Source organism: Carassius gibelio, chromosome A19, assembly GCF_023724105.1.
Source record: "Carassius gibelio isolate Cgi1373 ecotype wild population from Czech Republic chromosome A19, carGib1.2-hapl.c, whole genome shotgun sequence".
In the NCBI taxonomy this organism is placed as follows: Eukaryota; Metazoa; Chordata; class Actinopteri; order Cypriniformes; family Cyprinidae; genus Carassius; species Carassius gibelio.
The window spans coordinates 12,391,732-12,412,891 of NC_068389.1; the positions used below are offsets into that span (position 1 = coordinate 12,391,732).

Here is a 21,160-nt window from a genome sequence, read left to right on the forward strand (position 1 = left end):
TATTATCATGCTACTCTTGAAATGCATGGTTAATGCATAACAGAAGAAGAACTGTAGGTTTGTATGAGATGAAAAAGCCAATTGTGCAACGCCAGAAACTATGCAAAGCGTAGGCATTAACATATTCAATGATTCTCAAACTTTATAACTAATGCCTGCTGAACAGTGCAGAATATCTCCTCAGCACTGGTTTCAGTAGTGGAGGTTTCATTTGAATATTGAGGGATAGATGATGAATAATCATATCAACAAAAATAAATAATAAAGATATCTGTACATATTATATAATAACATGAACATCATATTATATAAAAAAGTTATCTATAAAAGGGGTTCACAAACTTTGATTCACTTTGGCTTAAACATTTTTACCTTTACCTGAATTAAATACATTTTGTTTTTAAATTGGCAAACCATAATGATGATGGTGATGATGATAATAAGAATAATAAATGTTATTAATTATATTGTTTTATGTATTTTATTTTATTATAGAAATCCAATTGTGGTCTAATCTTCCTTTACCAGCATCTCATCCTAAATTATTTCCTCCTTCCAAAGCATAATCTAAAACCTTGATAGGCCTGTGAGTCAGATATGATTTCTGAGCTTTCTGTATGTGTCGTAGTAAGATAAAAATATGGATATCATAATAAAACGTTCCTTACATATCTTTTTAAATTAGATTCAACTGGAAAAGACCTACCAAAAAAACTTCAAATATGTCAGTACACTTGGAGGGACAAAAGTGTTAAAGCACATGCATGTTTTTAAAAATCAAGTCTTGTACAGTACCAAAAATGACAAACGAGTCCTACCTGAACACTGGTTTGGCTCGGGTGATTGTTGCCTGCAGGGAAAAAGCGAGAGCGGGCGATTAGATTGAGGAAAGGAGCTCTGTGCATACCGTGGTACCAGAACAATCATCACATGTGCAATCCTGAATCCTCACATGCTTGTAGTTAAACTTACAAATGACTGATTGTAAATCACAATTGGTTAGATAAGCATCATATTATGGAAAAACCCACAGCAAGCCAAAGTAACTCTTCTAAGCGCTGATAAATTCTGCATTCATGGTCTAATGAAGACTATGGATCATCGGTTCCCAGTGGAACTGCACTTATGAGTCTCTCGGCATGAGCACATGTCAAGCATCTGAGCACCAGCATCCATTTCAGTTTGAGGAACAAGCAGCAAGAACTTTATCTAGATCCTTCAGCAACCCTGAAGATAGTTTGTGCAATGATTTGCTCTAATGATTGTTTCTCATGGCATTTCAGGAAGTATACCATGCAGATGAAGAGAAGTAAAAGCCAAGGGTTGCCATGCATTTGTTAAGGCATTTGTTAAGTCTCTACAACTTTCAACAAAGGGATTTTGGTACACATTTCATTGTCTATTTTCATCGTCTATCATCAATAAAATATCTAACCTTCTAAATATAATGAAAATACCCGAATCGAGCACTGCTTATATTAACTGTAGTTGAAGAAATATGGGACCCAAAAGGAAGCGATTCCTTTGCAAGGAATGTCAGGATTGAATGTTTCATGCCATATAATATAAAGCACTGGAAAAGCCATTTGATGGGGGAATGTGTTTGGAAAGACTGTAGTTCCAGATCTAGATGAGCAACTCTGGTCCTTGGCAACACTTTGGGCAAGCCACTGGTCACTTCTTTGCCAGAGTCATCATGGATGAAGATCCAGATCGCGTGCAAGAACTGAGCCCATAAATTCACAGCATCTGGCTGCCAAAGGACAGAAAAAAAAGTGTGGAAAAAAAATACCATGCCTATAGATATTTGCCTTAAAGTTACTTTATAGTTACAGACAGCCATTCCACAAAGACGTTCCTCCCCAGGGGTCACAGAGAGGGCGGGACTCTGTGGAAAAGCACAGCTGGATTGCTGCGGAGAACGCATCCAGTAAAAATTCTCATGCGAATGCCAGCGACATCTCCTGAATAAATAATTGCACTGGAGCAGGAGTAATGCAATAAAGAATTGTGTGGGTGCTCTGTTATTATAAGTTTTCCTGCTGACAGAAGCTTTGATAATAACTCATCTCTGGGAGCGCGCTCTAAAAAAAGCAGCAGCATTTTGTAACCCCTTCTAGAAATCGTCGGCATTCTGTGTAGCATAAAATGCTGTAATATTTGGTTAGAATACTAAAGCTTTCTTAGGTGTCAATCAAAAGGCCATTAGCTTATAAAACACAGACAGTTTCACAGCTTCTCTTTGGCCACGTTAGAGGCGAATGACACATTCAACATATGCCGCGTCCCGGCTCTTAGCTGGACACGAGGTTGCATGTCGTCTGTTGCTACACTGCACTCACCGTGACAGGAAGCTCATGCACTAGATTTCAAGATCTCCATCTGAAATCATGTGATAGCTTTATGTAATAAACAGACCACTGTTTACTGAAAATTTTGCCATTTGCCCAAGTTCACGAGGAGTTCATGAGAGACGTAGCAATTTCATATTTATGTTCAACATATAAATGTTGAATGAACGAATCAAGTGATCCCTTTTAGAAATGCAGTCTGAATGATTCCTTCTCAATGAATCAATGATCTGGTGGCAGAAGACTCGAGTCAAACACTACCGTTTAAAAGTAAAAAAAAAAATTATTTAATACTTTTATTCACCAGTGACATTAAATTCTTCAAAAGTGACAGCAAGGACATTCATACTGTTAGAAAGGATTTCTATTTAAAATGCTGTGCTTTTAAACCTGCCATTCATCAAATATGCAACACAATCTTTACATTAACTATAAAAATGTTTCTTGCACAACAAATCAACATTTTATTATGAATTCTAAAGGTTCAGGCGATATGTTAGGAATGTTTTCTTAAACCAGACCGATCTTAAATCGCAACTGGTTACATAAAGCCAAAACTGATGACTGAAGTAATGGCTGCTGAAAAATTCTGAAAAATGAAATAAATAGGAATCAAATTTTTGTAATTGTAATAATATTTCACAATATTACTGATTTTTGATATAAAAAAATGAGGCCTTGGTGAACATGGGAGACTTCTTTCAAAAACATTTTGACCCCAAACTTTTGAAAAGTACTATACGCTGTTTTTATGACACTTTTGTATCCTTTTTGATGCTTAAAAGCTAGGCTAAACTAGACATTTAAATCCGGACAGAAGTATTTTTAAATGCAACACTCCAGCTTACGTGCAACGACATTCTGCAAAATCTTCAATATGACAACAATCAGGCCACAGTTTTCCGCCCAACCCCCTCCTCATCACCAGACTGAGGCCAATTCATAGTGGGAAAAGAAGAGAAAGCTGGCCATATTGAGTCTGGATGCTACAAGGCCATGTGTCTGGGTGAGAACAGAGGCATGAGCGAAGAGACCATCGGCCTGTTCTGAAGAGGAAAACTGATCCTAACTGTTTCCATATATTACTGTGAGATGAAGGTGCCCCCCCCCCATGATCAAATAATACCCTTTACAGATAGCTAATGAACTGTGTAGGGTTTCATTATGAAAGGTCTTGGGGGCAGATGAACAGGAAGCAATTTCCCTGGGTCAATGTTTTGTCATCTGTGTCTTACAGCAACCGACTAACCAATCAGCAAGCTCACAGCCGAGCGCAAGCCAGAGGTTTCTTCCAATAAAAACAGCCACTTCTGATCAATCGACTTTGTGTCCCTATGGAAACCGCACTCATCCCAAGGGTTAACCAGCCAGCATGGAAATCAATGCCCTGATGGTTTGCACTTGCAGTGTTATGTACTAATGCCCCACTACTAACAATCAGTGCTAGGGTCAGACGTCTAGAATTGGTGCATCACCACAGACAGACTTTAAAAACACACATATTTACTGAACACTTCTACAATCACACACAGAGTGAGATTGACACACATTGTGGAAATGTGACAGATGTTTGAAGAGGACACGTTCCTCTCCAAAAGGCCGTGAGTTATGAAACAACGGTCTCAGCTTCCTGTGCAGTGTGTTGGAGTGTGTATGCAACAGCTGTGCCTCTCCGTTCTCCAACAGACAAGAGTCTCCAGAGACAGTCACTTCCTACTGCACGTACCACAGGCCTGCCTTGACCTCCCTCAAATCTACACTTAATAATGTATGTAATAGTATATAGTGTGTACTATATACTGACTGCTGAAAAAAGACATACTAAAATGCTGGTTTGCTGGTCGTAGCTGGTATAAAATGGTCTAGTCCGAGCTGAGAAGTGACTACAATCCTTCTAAAACTAGCTAAAGGTCCAGCTTGAGCATGTTGGGACACCATCAGACTAGTTTAGCACATGCAATAGGTCATTTGTCACTCTTACGACACACATCATGTTCACACACACAATGAAAAATTGATCTACTCTCCTGTCGAGTTTGTTTGTTAGACAATATGGCAGTTTTGCTGTTATGATCGTTCAGTGAGTTAATCATAAGAGCCACAATATTTACAGTACACAATGCCAAGTGTAAGCAGTAATACACAAGCTAGAGCAGGATTATGTACAAAGATTGTACACCTGAACACTGACACATACACAACCCTGGTTAATCATTTGCTACTGTAAATCTATTTAAGGGATATTAATGCTAAACTGTATAACTCATGCCAGGCATGACGTTTATTTTGTAATAAGCAGCTAATGTTTCACTAGAAGATCTGAAGATTAATTAAGCACAACAAAAAAAAAAAACACAACCAAAGCAAAAACAAATGAAACCTGTAAAAAAAAAGAAGGAAATTTGTGAGGGTGGGAGTGGAGTACATGTAAAAAATGATGCATTATTTGGTATTTGATGTATTATTGGTAGATTGCCCTTATTCATATTCCCCTTTTCTCCTCTCTGATTCTGTCTTTTACCACAAAGTATCCAGTTTTGACCAAATTAAATAAGCAATGCTTTGGTTCACTTGGCTGTCAGACCAAATCAGCCTGTGGTAAGCTATTCCATTAACTTTCTGCTTTCTCTCACACACTAATACACACACTTTAGTTAACACAGAAGAGAAAAAATAAATAACAAAAGGCAGGCTGTGAAAGTTCAAGTAAATGTTTCTGTCACAGCTTACTTAGGAGGAGAGAGAAATCAGCTGAAAGCAAAGCTCTCCTGGGTAAATTCAGAATAGTTGTGCTATTTTTGCACAAACTGTCAGCACAAATTGCTCCGGGTATGTGTTCACAGTGTGTGTGTGTGTGTTCACTGCTGTGTGTGTGCACTTCGGATGGGTTAAATGCAGAGCACGAATTCTGAGTATGGGTCACCATACTTGGCTGAATGTCACGTCACTTTAAAAATTTCATCGGGGTTGGAGATAAGAATAGCTCAGATGCTAATCAAGCAGAGCCGGAAAATGATCACTGTGTCACACATAGATGCAGAGATTTGGCTGCATTATTTTAAAATGCTAAACACATTCATCGCTGAGAGAAGAACAGTGATGTGTTTCCACAGTTACAGGGAGCGTCCCAGATTAATCTTGAGCTCATTCTCATTCCTGAACACATTTAGACCAGAACCAAACCAATGAACTGTGTTGACAACAGTCAACTAAGTCAAATGTATTTCCTCACACATTTAGCAAAACTGTAAGAGATGATGAAGTTATTATAAAATATGAATTTAATAAATGTATCTATATGTATGATGATATTTTGATAGAATTGGTGTTAACATGTTAATTATTGTGAAGGATATTAAACGTATCCAAAGCAACTTACAGTATCTGAACTATATATTTTCTGCCTAGGAATTGAACCCATCTACAGCTGAGCATATTCTAATTCCAATAACTCTTACAGTATGTATATACTTTGTTAAATGTAAAAATAAAAAGTAATAAAATCAATTAGATATTAAAAAATAAAATGAATCAAAATACAAGTAAATCTAATTTAAATTTTAATTTCAGACATATTATTTGAATTATTTTAACTTAATTTTAACCATGAACTTTATAAGAGAAACATACAGAGTTTTGCTGACTGAGAATTTCTAACTATTAAAATAATTGTCAAAGCTATAAATAATTAATTAAAGGAATTTAAATATGAAAATACAAGTAAATCAATTGAGAAAATATTACTTTAAAATATTTTCAGAAATATTATTATATAGTTATTTTCATTTATTTAATCTGAATTAAATTTAAAACTATCATACGATATAACAGAAATTTGCATATGCATAAAACACACTAAACTGAAACTGAGAGAGTGTGAGGGGGAGGAAAAGGAGAAAGGTTTGTCTTAGTGAGACAATGTTTATTAGATTAACAGGCTGAACATGCCTCTCAATGAGAGACCACATAACTTAGATTGATATAGATACCGATAACATTGCTGTCTGACATCGAGCTCCAGTGCGAGGCATTGCTGTGCAGATAAAGGGATTAGTTGACAGCATGACAATAACTCCTGCTCGCTCTCCATCTGCTCTGCAGGGAAGGTACAAGTGTAGCACCTTTGAAGGGAATAATCCCAATACAGAGCATCAGTGCTGCACACCAGTGAGTATCCCATCACATACTGTATTACATACATAGTCACATACTGTATTAAAACCTCTGAACCGAGCACATGACCACACCCAATCACAAGTCCAGCTTCTACACATCTCAGCCTACTAGAGCAGTTACTGCAGGGTAATGAGGTCTTAATGCAGCAAACAAGGAAAACACTGGACAACATGACATGGGAGTATCAGATTTCTTCATAAGCGCTCTTAAGTTCACATTGATTTACTAAAAGCTGGCTGTAAATGCCTGGGCTAAACTCAACCCAGCCCATTAACATGCACTGTTTTAGCCTCAACTGAACTGTTGACTTGTCTGATGTTGTGTAGAAAGTGAGATGTGAAACTGTCAAGTAGTGAGTTCCACCCTAACAAGTCCTTCAGTGACAGAAAACTCTACCAATGAATCTTAGGGTGAATGACTGCAAACATTATATGATCAAGGGATAGTTCACTGTAAATGAACCAGAGAGAGTGAGAGATGAAACAGTGTGAACATTTCTTATCACAATTGTAGTGACCAAAATGATCAAGGTTATTAGTTATCACGTTAAAATGTGCTGGAAATGTTCAAAAAGTACTGACATATAAATCGTTTCACAAAATCAACAAACAAAATAAAATCACGTTTTGTTTGCATGGACTATAACAATAACATTACCAATGATGTCCAGATTTAAAATGACAACAGTTTATTAATAAATAAAATCAAATGAAGATTTGTTTTTTTTAAGTTTCATAAAATGGTAACCCTCGCATTTGAGCCTTTTAATAAAGAAAAGGGTTAAGTCAAAATGCTAATAGATTTTTTTTTAGAAACAACATGTCTTCACAATATTTAATATATTTTATAATGATATTATAGGTCTTTATGATTTTCCTTTGCATCATATTTGAGGTTCATTTAAATCAAAGTTTTAAAACCTTTGGTATTTAACACCATTTTAAGTGAATTCTGGCTTCATACTGTGGATTCATATATTAATGGACAATATTTGAGCATCAAATGCTTTCTACCCTCCGCCCTTCCTTGTGGTTTCCTCGACATGCGAGCAGAGAGGACAGAGAGGGTGTCTGCAGGATTGGGCTGCACCTCCGTGTGATTTACTTGGTGGTGGGGGAGGGGGAGCTCCTCAGAACACCGTCACCCCTCCACCTGATTTATTTGATTTAGTGCACTTGGAGTGGGGGGTGCTGGTTAAACAAGTGTGTGTCTGTTGCGTGTTTGTGTGTATATGTGTGTGTAGATGGGAGGTTAGCGCATAGCTCTGCTGACATTTACACTGACCTTTCCAGCACACCATTTATCAGCAGAGACACCACGGAGTATGAATCCATATTGCTTTTGTTAGGATGTCTTTTTCTCTCTGTCCTCTGATCCACATTATGTATCATCAAGCAATATACTTTTCATCAGCATGTAAAGATGGGATATTTGAAAGCTGTCTCTCTGAAGGGTCATTTTAATGACAGTGAAGGTTATAATGGGGAAAATGTACCAACAAGACCTGGTTAGTATCATACTGCATATGCTTTTTTAATAACATACTATTTTGAGTCACATAAGATTTAAGAAATTGTCAATTTAATTTAGTGGGTCTCATTTTTAGGGCTGTCATTTTAACATTTAAATAGTACAAATAACGCTAATGATTTAAAGGGACAATTCACCCAAACATGAAAATTCTGTCATCACTTACTCGCTGAAAACAAGAGAAGATGATATTTTGACAAATGTCCCAGTGTTCTGTTTGTCCATACAATGAGAGTCAATGGGTCCGATGCTGTTTTTGGGTGCCAATTATTTTGTGTGTTTCTTATTGGGCTCATAATTCTAATTTGAATAAAGCATCTGATTAAAAGCAATATTTTATCACAGTGAATGAATCAAAAAAGCTTTGAATCCACAATACTGGGCGACTCAGCTGAGATGTCTGCTAACAGAATAGAAATGAACCAATTAAAGCGGCTGTCTGCCCCTTCGGAGCTCAGTCTGAGAATACATTAGCAAGCTGTGAAGCTGGATCTGCAGACACTTTTAGGTGCTCAGTTGGCAGTAGTCAATGCCACAGATTTGAAAGCAGTGGATTATCCAGCAGAAAGCATACTAACCGTCTCTGCCTCTCTTTAGTGCTACAGATTGTATATGCGTGTTGATTCAGACTGGTATAACAATTAGCTATAAGAAGCCTGTTTGGAGGCCTTTAGATAAATTGGAAGTTGGCACAACTTCGAGTACTTGTTAAAATGTGAAAATAATTCTGAAATATTAATAAAAGATTTTAAAAAATGTTTCGTCTCTTTAAGGCATTTTTAATTCTATTTCCCTGTCATGAAAGTAATTAATAAATATGCATGCGATGTGTAATTGCATTCTCTTGGGAGCTTTTGTTGCTTTTACACATCATGTCAGAATGACACTTTTCAAACCATTCATGTTATAATTACAAATTTAAAACTCTGAATTTATGAAAAAAAGCTCTTTCTTCTCTCATTTGACCGCTGGGACTTCATTTAAAAACCACCAAAGTGGCATCAGCTTTAATAAATCAGCAGCCTCTATAATGTACATCATTTTATTACAGCCAGTGTTGACTAGTTTGTTTTTATATTTTTAGCAAGAAGGTATCGAGGTGAATTTATGTGTTGAAATGTTCAGCCATCATTGCCATAGAAACAAATCATTTCTGAGATCAAGGATGTGAACAGCTTTTAGTGGAATCTCAGAGTTGACATGAATGCAGCTTATAATTGTGGTGTTTGTAAGGCAGCATTGCATTGATATGCTAAAAAATTCTTGTTTAGGGTTTATTCTCATTCCTAACCACAAATATTACACTTCTGAAATGAATTCAACTTGAACCGCCTAACTTACAGTTTCCATTCAGACGTTTTACACTAAACTTTTTGTACGGTTACACCTGTACACTACCCCGGCATTTTCAACACTCGAAAACGGAGACTTTCGAAAACCCTGCAGACCCTGTTTTAGTTTGAAAACTCTGGGGTTGTGTTTCAGTGTAAATGGACCGAAACCGAGACTTTTGAAAACAATGGCGTGGCTGCCCACATTAGCTCTGCGTGTCCTTGATGACTGTAAACCATAACTTCATGCTCATTGTTGTACCTGTATACATATATATGGTTGTACCCGCATGACTGGTCATGACATGCATTTTCGGTTATGTAGTGTGGACCGAAAACGTTTCTGAAATGCATCGAAAATGCCAGTGTAGACGAGTTTTCATTTTCATTTCCAAAAGAGGTTTTAAAACGAAAACGCACTAGTGTAAACACGGCCTTAAGCTTAATCAAATTCTGAAATCTAATAGCGATGACAACTGTAATATTTACATACGGAATTCTGAATTAGCATTATGTTGCAGCATTTAATTTACTTATAATAGTTTTAAAGGGAAATAAATGTGTAAATAAAAGGATAGTTCACACAATTTTATCTATATGACAAATGCAAATGTAGTTTGTTTTTAGTAATCAGTGTTACTCAACTCCACACAGAAGCAACACGGCTCTTCACATCATTAGTGTTTGTACTTAAAGCTGGCTTGAAAGGTTTTTGAAAAACCACCTTCCATTAGTAGCAATTACATATCAATTGACTGCCTTAATTTCCCCCTATCAGTGCATTAATTCCCTCGTTGCTAACAGCCCAGCAAGTAAAGCTCATCCACACCCACATTTATACACACCATCGCCCTCGCTCTTCATTCTTCAGCACTGACATATTGCCCATCATGTTGGTCTGGCTTTCTGCCTGATCACTCTATCAGGATGTAATTTGAGCAGCTGTTCAAAGCCCAAGTCGTTAGCATGAAATATGATGAAGCACCCGAATCCCAGAGCACTGTCCGGCAGCTCGCTTTTCATATTTCCCTCAATCCTACAGGGTCATTCATTATTCTGTTCAAATGGTTCTATAATGGCTATCATATTTTTTTCCTCACATCCACTGCTAGGCCCTGACCTCAATCCTGTATAAACAATAACCTTCTGAATGACAGGCTGGGCTAAAGCTGGGCTGATTGAAACAAATAAAATAAAAAATCAAGTAAAAATTAAATTAGCGGACATGAGCCTGGTTAAAGGTGAAGTGTGCCATTTAAACTCCACTAATGTCACCAAACAGAAAAGAAAGAAAGAAAATAACTAATAATAATAATATTAAGCGCGAGGTTGTTGGTTCGATTCCCCGGGAACACATGATAGGTAAAAAATTGATAGCTTGAATCACTGTGAGTCGCTTTGAATAAAAGCGTCTGCTAAATGCATTAATTTAATAAAGAAGACAAAGATAAAGAAGATAAAGAATAGCTTCAGTAAGCAACAGGTGACTGCGGTCAGATGAGATGTTGTCAGGCCATTTGTCAGTAAAAACAAATGTTCCAGTCCGGGCTTGCAAATACTATTCAAATGCATGTACTAATGCAGTCAGCTCATTAGATGAGACTTTAAAACCTGAAGTGGGTCAGAAAAAGTAAAGAGTTGTGAGAAAATATGTATCTGCATCATGTTCTGGAGTGGCAGCTCTTAAAGTAATAGCAGTCAAAAAACCTAATAATCTCTTTAACTTTAATCAATTTCTGTATGTTTCTTACTTGCTGCAGGGCACAGGTAAATATTACATTTATTAAAATGGGTTTATGTAAAGATTGTTTTAAGTTCATTTAAATTAGAAGTATTTTTTTAAGGTCTAATAAATGTTAAAATGGATAGCTCTTAATTATACTGTAATGATGAAAGGCTATAGTTAATCAATAAATATTAGAAAATAAAATTCATAGAGACATCAGTAATATTGTATCAGTGATACTCGTCTTCATAAAAAGATGTAATTAAACAAACATTTAAAATATATGGTCTTTATGTTGTTTCTAAATTAATTTGAAGATTTGAGTGGGAAATTGTTGCAAAGTAACATTATATTTAAAAACATTTAATAATTTCAGAAAAATGTCTTATTAATTATGGTAGTTGTTTTTAATCCACTGACAGCACTAAATATAATATCATATATAATATCCTATATAATATTTAAAAAATTGGGAAAATATGTTGTAGAAATTCAAGGGAAGATTCGGTCCTCTTGGGTGAATTATCCCTTTACGAACACAGTAATAATTAGGAAGAAATTGCAGTTTTTTCTACACTGTCTGCAATGCTACAAAAGGAGTATTTTGCAATCCTCTGAGATCCAATGCAGTATTTCTACTCGTGACAGAAGGCTCTACACCACTGCCTCAGGACTGTGTTCTCAGAAAGCTCTCCAACATATCAGGCCGAGACTCCCGCCGGAGTTGACAAACAGGATGATGGATTAGTTCCTCTCTGAGCCTTCGCAGTCAACAGAGTACAGCCCCTCATAATTAAAGAGAAAGCAAATCCAGTCCTAATGCCACACCACCAGGAGGTATTTCTCGAGACTTTTTCAAGGCTAGTGCCTCGGCCCTGGGACCCTCAAGGGCCTTAAATAAACCAGGCAGAGCACAAGGCCACAGGAAGCATAAATTCAGCAGTAGCTAAAACTGCACAAGCATGAGCAATAACAGAAGAATATGGACAGGTATGCAGCCCTACAGAGACTCCTGACTCCACAAAGATGCCTCAGATGATGAAATGAGGTTTATGACCTCAGATGTATGTCTGTGAGCTAAACGCAAATCTGTAGTGGATTAACACGTTGTTGCATCTGCTTGAACACAGAAACAAGCAATTGTACGAGAGATGAAAAAAATGTACAAGCCTGCTGCTTTCGCTTTCCTTAAAAGTTCTCACTACACATCTGTGGCTTGTGGGACAGGTGACAGCATTGTACTTGTATTTGACATTCTGCTTGGGACAATGAATTCGTAGGTCAATAAGAGATTAGCACAGCATCTCAGAGCAGGGATGAATGAGGTGTCAGACGGGTCAAACTCTGTCAGCAAAGGAAAGAAACCAGGGACTCCGGTATGAGCTGAAGTTAAAAAGAGAGAACTACAACTTCCTCTTTTCTTGTGTCGTTTTAAAGTTTTAAAAGTTTCTGTTTCTCACATTGTCCCTTGTGATCATGAGTAAGAAAAAATTTGGAATATACTGTTTGGGTATATATTTAAAAAGAACAGATGTTAAAGGCTGATGATTAACTTTTTAAAGATTTGCATCTAGTGCAAACAGTCAGCCACCATAAACGCCCGAGTTAACATCTAAAGTAATTTATTAACCATCTTCTCTTTTAGGATTACATTTAACAGTAAGTAACAGCGCAAAGGTACACCCCTCTGCTTTATGAGCCCACAAATCAAGACCATGTGAGGGGTGTTTTTGACAGAAAATCATTATGCTGTCTTAAATAACCCTACATCTACCAACCAGCACTAAACGGGTGCCTTGATGTGGGCTCCTTTAAGACGAGAGCGAGTGTACAACAAGAAACAAGGAGAGGGAGAGAAAATGAGGGAAGGAGAAAGAGTGAAACTCCCATCTGCTGAGCATGTCATCTTTAGACCTTCGGAAGTGGTCTTAGCTAGAAAACAGATATGAAACTGTCAATAACACAAACCACACCTTTACTCAGCTCAAAAGTGTCTGTGCCTCATATAGACACAAAGGAACTTGCTATTTCTCTAAAGTCCTCCTTTCATTGCTTAAGAGATTAAAAATCCTTAGGATAAATAAAAATAGACACAAGTGAAGCAGTTGTTGAAATACAGTAAGAGAGGAAATACATCTTCTGAAACTTGAAAAAAAAAACTTGATCTAGTGTGTCAGTAAGTATTTTTTTCTCTATCAAATAAATGCTGCTCAATTTGAACTTAGAAAAAAATATCACCACAATTTCCTCAAAAATAATGCGCAGCAAAACAGTTTTTAACAATGATAATAAGAAATGTTTTTTTTGAGCATAAAATCAATATATCTGAAAAATTACTGTAATATACATGTGACACTGAAGACTGCAGTAATGATGCTGACAATTCAGCTTTACATCAAAGGAATAAATTACATTTTAAAATATATTCAAATAGAAAACAGTTATTTTACATTGCAATAATTTTTCATAATATTACTATTTTACAGTATTTCCGATCAAATAAATGCAGCCTTAAGTGAACTTCTTTCAAAACAGTATAGTGTAAGTGTATAAGAAACCATGCACGCAATAACTAGTTGACATTAAACCCAATAAAACAACTCAACAAATTAGAATGTCGTGGAAAAGTTCATTTATTTCAGTTCTTCAACTCAAATTGTGAAACTTGTGTATTAGATAAATTCACTGCACACAGACTGAAGTAGTTTAAGTCTTTGGTTCTTTTAATTGTGATGATTTTGGCTCACATTTAACAAAAACCCACCAATTCAAGTTTAGAGTACTTCATAAAACCAATTAGTGTTCAGGTCTGGTGAGTTTGCTGGCCAGTCAAGCACACCAACACCATGGTCATTTAACCAACTTTTGGTGCTTTTGGCAGTGTGGGCAGGTGCCAAATACTGCTGGAAAATTAGTGACTTTGGTTTTCAAAAAACAAAGGACCAACACCAGCAGATGACATTGCACCCCAAATCATCACAGACTGTGGAAACTTAACACTGGACTTCAAGCAACTTGGGCTATGAGCTTCTCCACCCTTCCTCCAGACTCTAGGACCTTGGTTTCCAAATGAAATACAAAACTTGCTCTCATCTGAAAAGAGGACTTTGGACCAATGGCAACAGTGCAGTTCTTCTTCTCCTTAGCCCAGGTAAGACTCTTCAGGAGTGGCTTAACAAGAGGAATACGACAACTGTAGCCAAATTCCTTAACACGTCTGTATACCTTGACCCCAGCCTCAGTGCATTCCTTGTGAAGTTCACTCAAATTCTTGAATCGATTTTGCTTGACAATCCTCATAAGGCTGCGGTTATCCCGGTTGGTTCAGCTGCAATTATCATGAAACTTACTAATTAGCACATTATTAGGAAAGGCGATTCCTTAAAAAAACCTTACACTTCTTTAGGTAAAGCTGGATCATGAATGATTTGTGCAAACATTGACACATTTATGTAGACTGGGGGAGCATTCTCTTCTAAATCCAACGTAATCCACTGCGTCTTCAGCGGCTCAGATGTCAAGAGTAAAAGACGACTGATATGTTCATTATTACGTCTAACAACAGAACACTTCAATCCCTGATGTCTGATGTCAGCTTACTCAGGGCAAGTCTAAGGTCAGACTCCAGTCTGTGCTGAAACGCTACTGTCAATCAAACTATTGTGGGAGGGGCGTGTCTGTGTGATGTCACAAAGACAGACATCTGAGATTGGGGTGATTTGAGAAAGGGGTAAAGATTTTAGTAGATTAAAAAAAAAAAAACACTGGGTGGGTTTTTAATCATTCTAGTGTTTTTGTGTACACACACTGCCAACACAAATTTCAGTTCACATGTGCACAGCACATAAAAATACTGGGTAAATTAATCAATTTGCAATTTGACATTAATATTGTCTAGTTGTTGCTCACTAGAACAGCTTCTGTTTAATTCGTTCCATTCTTTGGGCAATCTTGTATTTGTCACAGCAGTTCAGACAATCCATTGCTTGCTCTCTGAGTGAGGAGTCGGTTTGTAGAGATGACAGCACTCAAAGGACCGTTAATGAAGTTACAACACAGTTCATCAAAGCTGTGATACTATAATCACTAGTGATGGACTCCGGCTGCTGATGTAATTCTCTCTTCCTTCTGTTCTGTCCTCAGAGGTATGTACTGTTCCATATGACAACCACTTTACCTCTCAGATACATTACATAGTAAAATTAAGCTTCAAGTAAAACAGTTTGACTGAGCCTTGAAAGGGTATTTCAAGACAATACACCTCAGTAAGATTTTTCTTTTTGAAGGAAATTAATACTTTTATTCAGCAAAAATACAATAAATCGATCAAACGTGGCAGTAGGCATTTTGTTAGTTACAAAAGTTTTCTATTTCAAATAAATGCTTTTTTTTTTTTTTTTACTTTCTATTCATCAAAAGAATCCAGACAAAACTCATGGATTGCACAGAAATATTAAGCAGGACAACTATTTTTAAAATTGATAATAATAAGAAATATAATTTTTTTATTTTTTTATTTTTTTTGTGGCAAGCCAGCGTATTTGTGAAAGATCATGTGAGACTGAAGACTGGAGAAATTATGCTGAAAACTGAGCTTTGCATCACAGGAAATTTTTTTAATTAAAAATATATTAAAATAGAAAACTCTTATTTTAAAAATGAATAATATTTCAGAATATTTTAATGCATTTTTTATCAAATAAATACATCCTGGAAGTGCATAAGGCTTAATAAACTTTAAGACCCAAACCCTTTCCAACAATTGTAATTGGTGGAAGTACATATACTGAATTGCCACAGTCCATTTCCATACTCCACATCTGTGTCTAATCACTGCAACAGAATTGACTCAGACAATGATGTAGCACACTCTGGGTGGGCACCTCTGCTAATTTCTTATTATTCTCCCGTAACCCATAGCTTTATGGCCGTCACAGCTGCCGACATTATCCTGACTGTCGGTGAAAAGAAAACCTCAGAGAGACCACATCAACACATGTGGCCTGATGGTTCCTATGCACATTATAGTTTCAAATATTTATCCTTTCATCTTAATGTAAACTTGTCTTCTCAACTAAATGCTAACGTGGAAATGGAAACTTCCTCTAGCCACAAAAAAAAAGAGAAAATCACTTTACAGTGCTTGCCAAATATTCTCAAATACATAACATTTCCAGCCTACAATAACATAATATTTCAAATGACAGTTTATTTAGGTAAAGATTTCCCAAAACTCTCCGCCTTTGGCCGAAATCCCACACTTGGGCAATTTTTCTGGGAGATGAGTATTGTCGGGAATGCTAACTCTGGGATTTAAAGCCAACGGAGACTCTAAGTGCCCATCTGGCAGACGACAGCACCTCTCTGCCCACTCCAATGCTCTGTATTAAAATATAGAATGCTCGGGTCATGGCACCAAAAATGCAACATCCACCCAAAATCCCAGCACAGACAGGCTAAGTAATTAGAGAGATCAAAAGAAAAAGCTATAAATAAAGAGAAAATGAAGCAAGCATCTTAGTGTAAGACATTAGCAGTCATACTAAAGCATTCTAAACGTGCAAGTAAAAGAACATTAAAGTGCATATGAGTGCATATTTATTTTACCGCCCATAATGACAGGGAACAGTATTCACACAATCCGCCCAAGCAAAACAAGAAGCATAGGTGTTAATTATGCAGTTTCCACTCAGATGATTTGAGCAGTTAATAGCCACAGTTTGGGGTTTGGGTTCCAGTTTAAGGTAGATTAATTATCATTTGGATGTAAATATTAGTATTTAAAAATAAATGACTTTTTTGTTTTCTTCTGTATAAACCTGCAGTTCATCCTTCTATTGCAGTCACATATCTGCTTCTTCATTATCATGCTGCTTGAGTATGTGTGAAAAAACCTTGATTATTTCCTCTGAAGAGATGGAGAACTGTGGTGTGTGAGGTGAAGAGACAGAGCTAGTGTAATGTGAGAAATCCTATCACCAGTCCAAACCATAAAGGCTCGTTCACAGTTTTGGAGGGAACATGAAGCATCTGTTTTGATGGTCTGAGCCTTTTTCTGGCCTCTCGGCTCTCACCGAGATTCGGTCGCAAAGTCATTCTCAGGAACGTTCTGCAGCAATTATTTCTGCCCGCGGCAGTTAAACGGCAGGAACAGCTGGGGTGGAAGTTTGATGTCTTGGGGGAGTGTGCATTATTGTACGTACTTGAGTGTGATTTAGGACTCTGTTAGCTTGCAGGCCCAATGACAAATGAGGGTCAGGATGGAAAAATGACATTTACAGATTTTACAGGTCTCACAGAAACCACGGCATACAGGTTAGCTGAAGATTTACTTGCCTCTGTTCTTTAAGTACTTCTTCACTTACAAACCACAAGTCATCTTCTTGTAGTACTGGCATCCTGCCTAGAAGGTGTTGGAGCAATGAAAAGAGATGCTCTCAAATAGCCGGTCACATATTTGGAGGAATGGGATTGAAAATGAGGGGGAAATGAAAGGGAAACTCTTTAAGCCCCATTGGCAGGAATCTGGTCAAATCTGAGGGCCCCTTGAAGCCAACATGAAATCAAAATGGACCTCAATAGGGGTCTCTGTTCTTATTATGCACAATCCGTCGGTGTATATTCTTCCAAGGGACTGTCTTTGTAATGTAAAAACGTGTTCCGTGTCTGAAATGCCTTTCTCGGCATCATTGTGGCCGCAGGCTACTGGTTAATGTGACCAATGCAGCTATTTATACAACAAAAAATGACTTTTTAATGAGTTTTTAATGGATCCTGTACACCAATTTTTTTCAGTAAGTGTATCTAAAAATCCTTTTTCAAAGAATGTATTTTTCGTTTCCTAAAAAAAACTATTTTTTAATGCATTTAAAGAATTACTTTAAATGCATGAATGCAAATGCATGGAAATCTCCCAATGATATTGTAGAGGGAAGTGATGGATAAAGGCATCAAAAATCGTTTAAAGCATGCATAATATGAAACTAACAGTTGAACAATGTCTTCCACAACATGTCTCATAGTAAATAACCCTCAGGTCTTCTCAGTTATCTCCTGGTGTGTGATTATTGTACAATCTGAAATCACCCTGAGCACAGCAGTCCACCTCTTTTTTTACTTCACCTTGACTTCTTGCTACCACCAAATTGTTCTCCATTTGCTGCCACATATTCAAAAAACAGTCACACACTTCTCCCTCCCCTTATTCTTCCTTTCTCTTCCTCTAAATGTTTCTTTTAAACTACCTGTCAAATATCGAACTTTACATGTGGTAGTGTGGATTATGCGAAGGCAAGGAACATCCTGATTTGAAGTTCTCATTATATTAGGACAAAACAGTTCTCCGGTATTCTTCTGCTTTTTTGTCTGTTCTGCTTGAGCATTTGCTTCCTCCCTTCTCGACTATTGTTCTCAGCTCTCTATTAGGATTCTCAGTGGCTTTTAACATGGCTCGGTTATAAAATTCCACTAGTAATAGGGTTAACTGAGTCTGGTGTGGAAGATTCTGACTGGCCTTCATTAAACCCAGACCTGGACTTCTAAAATCAGAAATCAGACATTTCAATATGAGCTGATTTTTAAGTAATCGGAGATATGCTACCCATAGAATTTTTTTATATTGGCTTGTTTTAACTCATGGCACTGGCATTTTGACACAATACACTTGTATTACATGCACATTTCAAAAAAATAAACTTTCAAACTGCATTTTATTAGTATCTCTGACACAACGATTAAAGAAAATAGCCAGACAGACCACAGCAACTAGTCTTAAAAGAGTCTGGTCTGATAAAAGATGCCGTATTATTTCAAATCCACCAACGTCCACCAATTCTTCAGGTCCTATGTGTCTATGAAAGAGGGCTGCTCCATTTAGCCAATCGCTGACAAACACTGGTATCATTTGGACAGATTATACTGCCATACAAGCATGTGGGACCCGGAGAGGGATTAATTCGAAAGCGTTATAGAGTATTACTCATTCATATAATCACATTGGTATGAATTAGCATAATCCTCAGCACTATTCAGTAATTATTTTGTTTAGCAGACATTATCAAGGCATAAAAAGTGGAGAACATTATCATTGTAATAATGTCTGTAGACCAACGCCTGTCACAATAATCAGCCCCCACACAAAAAAACACAATGGAGGACTCTTTTCTCTGGAGGGTAGCCCCCTGTTCACAACCCTTGGCCATTCCTAGTAACCTCAAGACTGAAACGTGGGTCTGGGAACCTGCTTCAGATAATAATACAATTCTTTAAGAAGTAGCCAAACCAAAGCATGACAGTGCTGTCAGTCACATGATCTTTCAGAGGGGGGCTTATGCCAAAGCCTGATTCACAATAGAGCCCCAAGCTATTGTCCGACATGGAGCACTGCACATTTCCATATTGTCTAGGCCTGGCAAGCCACCAGCCGCTGGCTTTTCCACTGCTTACAAACACTTTCTTTGAACAGAGTTAATGTCCTACTTGCTTTGACGGAAAACAACCCCACAGATGGGTACAGTGGTAAGAAATAATGGAATAACATGGGTAATGGCCCTAATCGCATCATTTTACCATGCTGTTGTGCTCCCATTATTGATTTGCTTAGACATACTGTACATTGCTGAAAGCAAAGAGATGAGGGAAATCCAATGATGTGGCTTATTCTTATTACAGGGCCATTATATGAACAAGTGACATTATTGTGCTGTCAGGTTTCATCCTGGAAAGGATTCAGGCTAAACAGAACTAGACAGAATGTAATATAAACTGGCTTCACATGCATCCTTTGTCATCTTGGGTAACACTCTCAGATTGATTTTCTATAGGTAACAGACATAAAAGTAGAGATCTTACACTATTCAAAAGTGTAGGATTGGTTAAAAAAAGTTTTTAAAAGAATATCTTATGCTCACCAAGACTACATTAATTTGATTTAAAAAATCATTATAATATGCTGATTTGCTGCACAAGAAACATTTCATGTCATTATCAATGTTGAAAACAGCTTTGCGTCTTAATATTTTTCTGAAAACTGTGAAACTTTTTTTTGCAAATTTTTTTAAAAGTCTTTGATTAATATATTAAGTTTAAAAATAACAGTATTTATTTGAAATAGGAATCTTTTTAACACAACAACTGTCTTTACTCTCACTTTTGACCAATTTAATGCATACTTGCTTTTTTTCAGCCTTACTGAACCCAACTTTATTAACTGTAGTGTACTTGAATAATTGGTTTGTCAATATAACATACTTAATATTACCAATAAAATAAAACTATAAATATAAAACTTAAAAAAAAAAAAAGGTCCTGCCATTGTGAAAATGGTCAAAATGGGAATTTGGTCATTTAAATAAAAGGTGGGGCCTCCGTTCCTATCTGCCATATTGAAAGTTTCTATGACTCGTTCATCTCACCTCAGTTATCACACTTTTAGCTTAACAGCAAACTCTACTATAATAAACTATGAGCACTACAGTTGAAGAGCAATGTTTGTGTCATAAGCAAGATTTAAAAACTTCCTGTCTGTGTGGAGCTTTCCAAATCAGTCACATATGAGGTTGTGTTTCGGTTAGGAAGCTGCACAGGTAGACAACATGTAGTGTGCAACAGGCTTTAGAACAGAGCTACCATCACTGTCTGTAACAACAAGAAAAACAAAACAGATCCAGATTCAGACTTCACACTTACAACCTCTATCTTCTGCATTTTAAACACGGCACACACTAATAATATTTTGTTTACTGTGTCCAGATCACACAACATTTCACAGTCTCACTAGCCAATGGAAAATATTTCTAGTTTCACTTCTGCAAGTCATTTCTGAAATACTTAGCAGCTCAGCTACTTATGCTACCCAGTGCAATGTTGATGCATCAAATCCAGTAAAGGTATTCGGCCTGCACTACTGCCAAACTCTTATTTACTTCCTGTTCTCAGAACTCCTGTTGATCCAATGTTGCTCCAAACTACCACAATATTTCTTTGAAGTTATTTGGCCAGAATGGGCACAGAGGTGGCTAGAGCAGCTGTCTGTTAGCTAGCCATTG

General features: G+C 37.0%; 1 protein-coding gene across 2 annotated transcripts in view; it reads right to left on the reverse strand.

Moving 5' to 3' along the window:
• Positions 1-21,160, reverse strand: part of LOC127935243 (phosphoprotein associated with glycosphingolipid-enriched microdomains 1-like) — a 41,307-nt gene that overhangs the window by 11,640 nt on the left and 8,507 nt on the right. For both annotated transcript variants that reach the window (XM_052532941.1, XM_052532940.1), the window contains exon 2: positions 819-850. The gene's annotated coding sequence lies outside the window, so the exon portion shown is untranslated. The remainder of the gene's footprint in view (positions 1-818; positions 851-21,160) is intronic.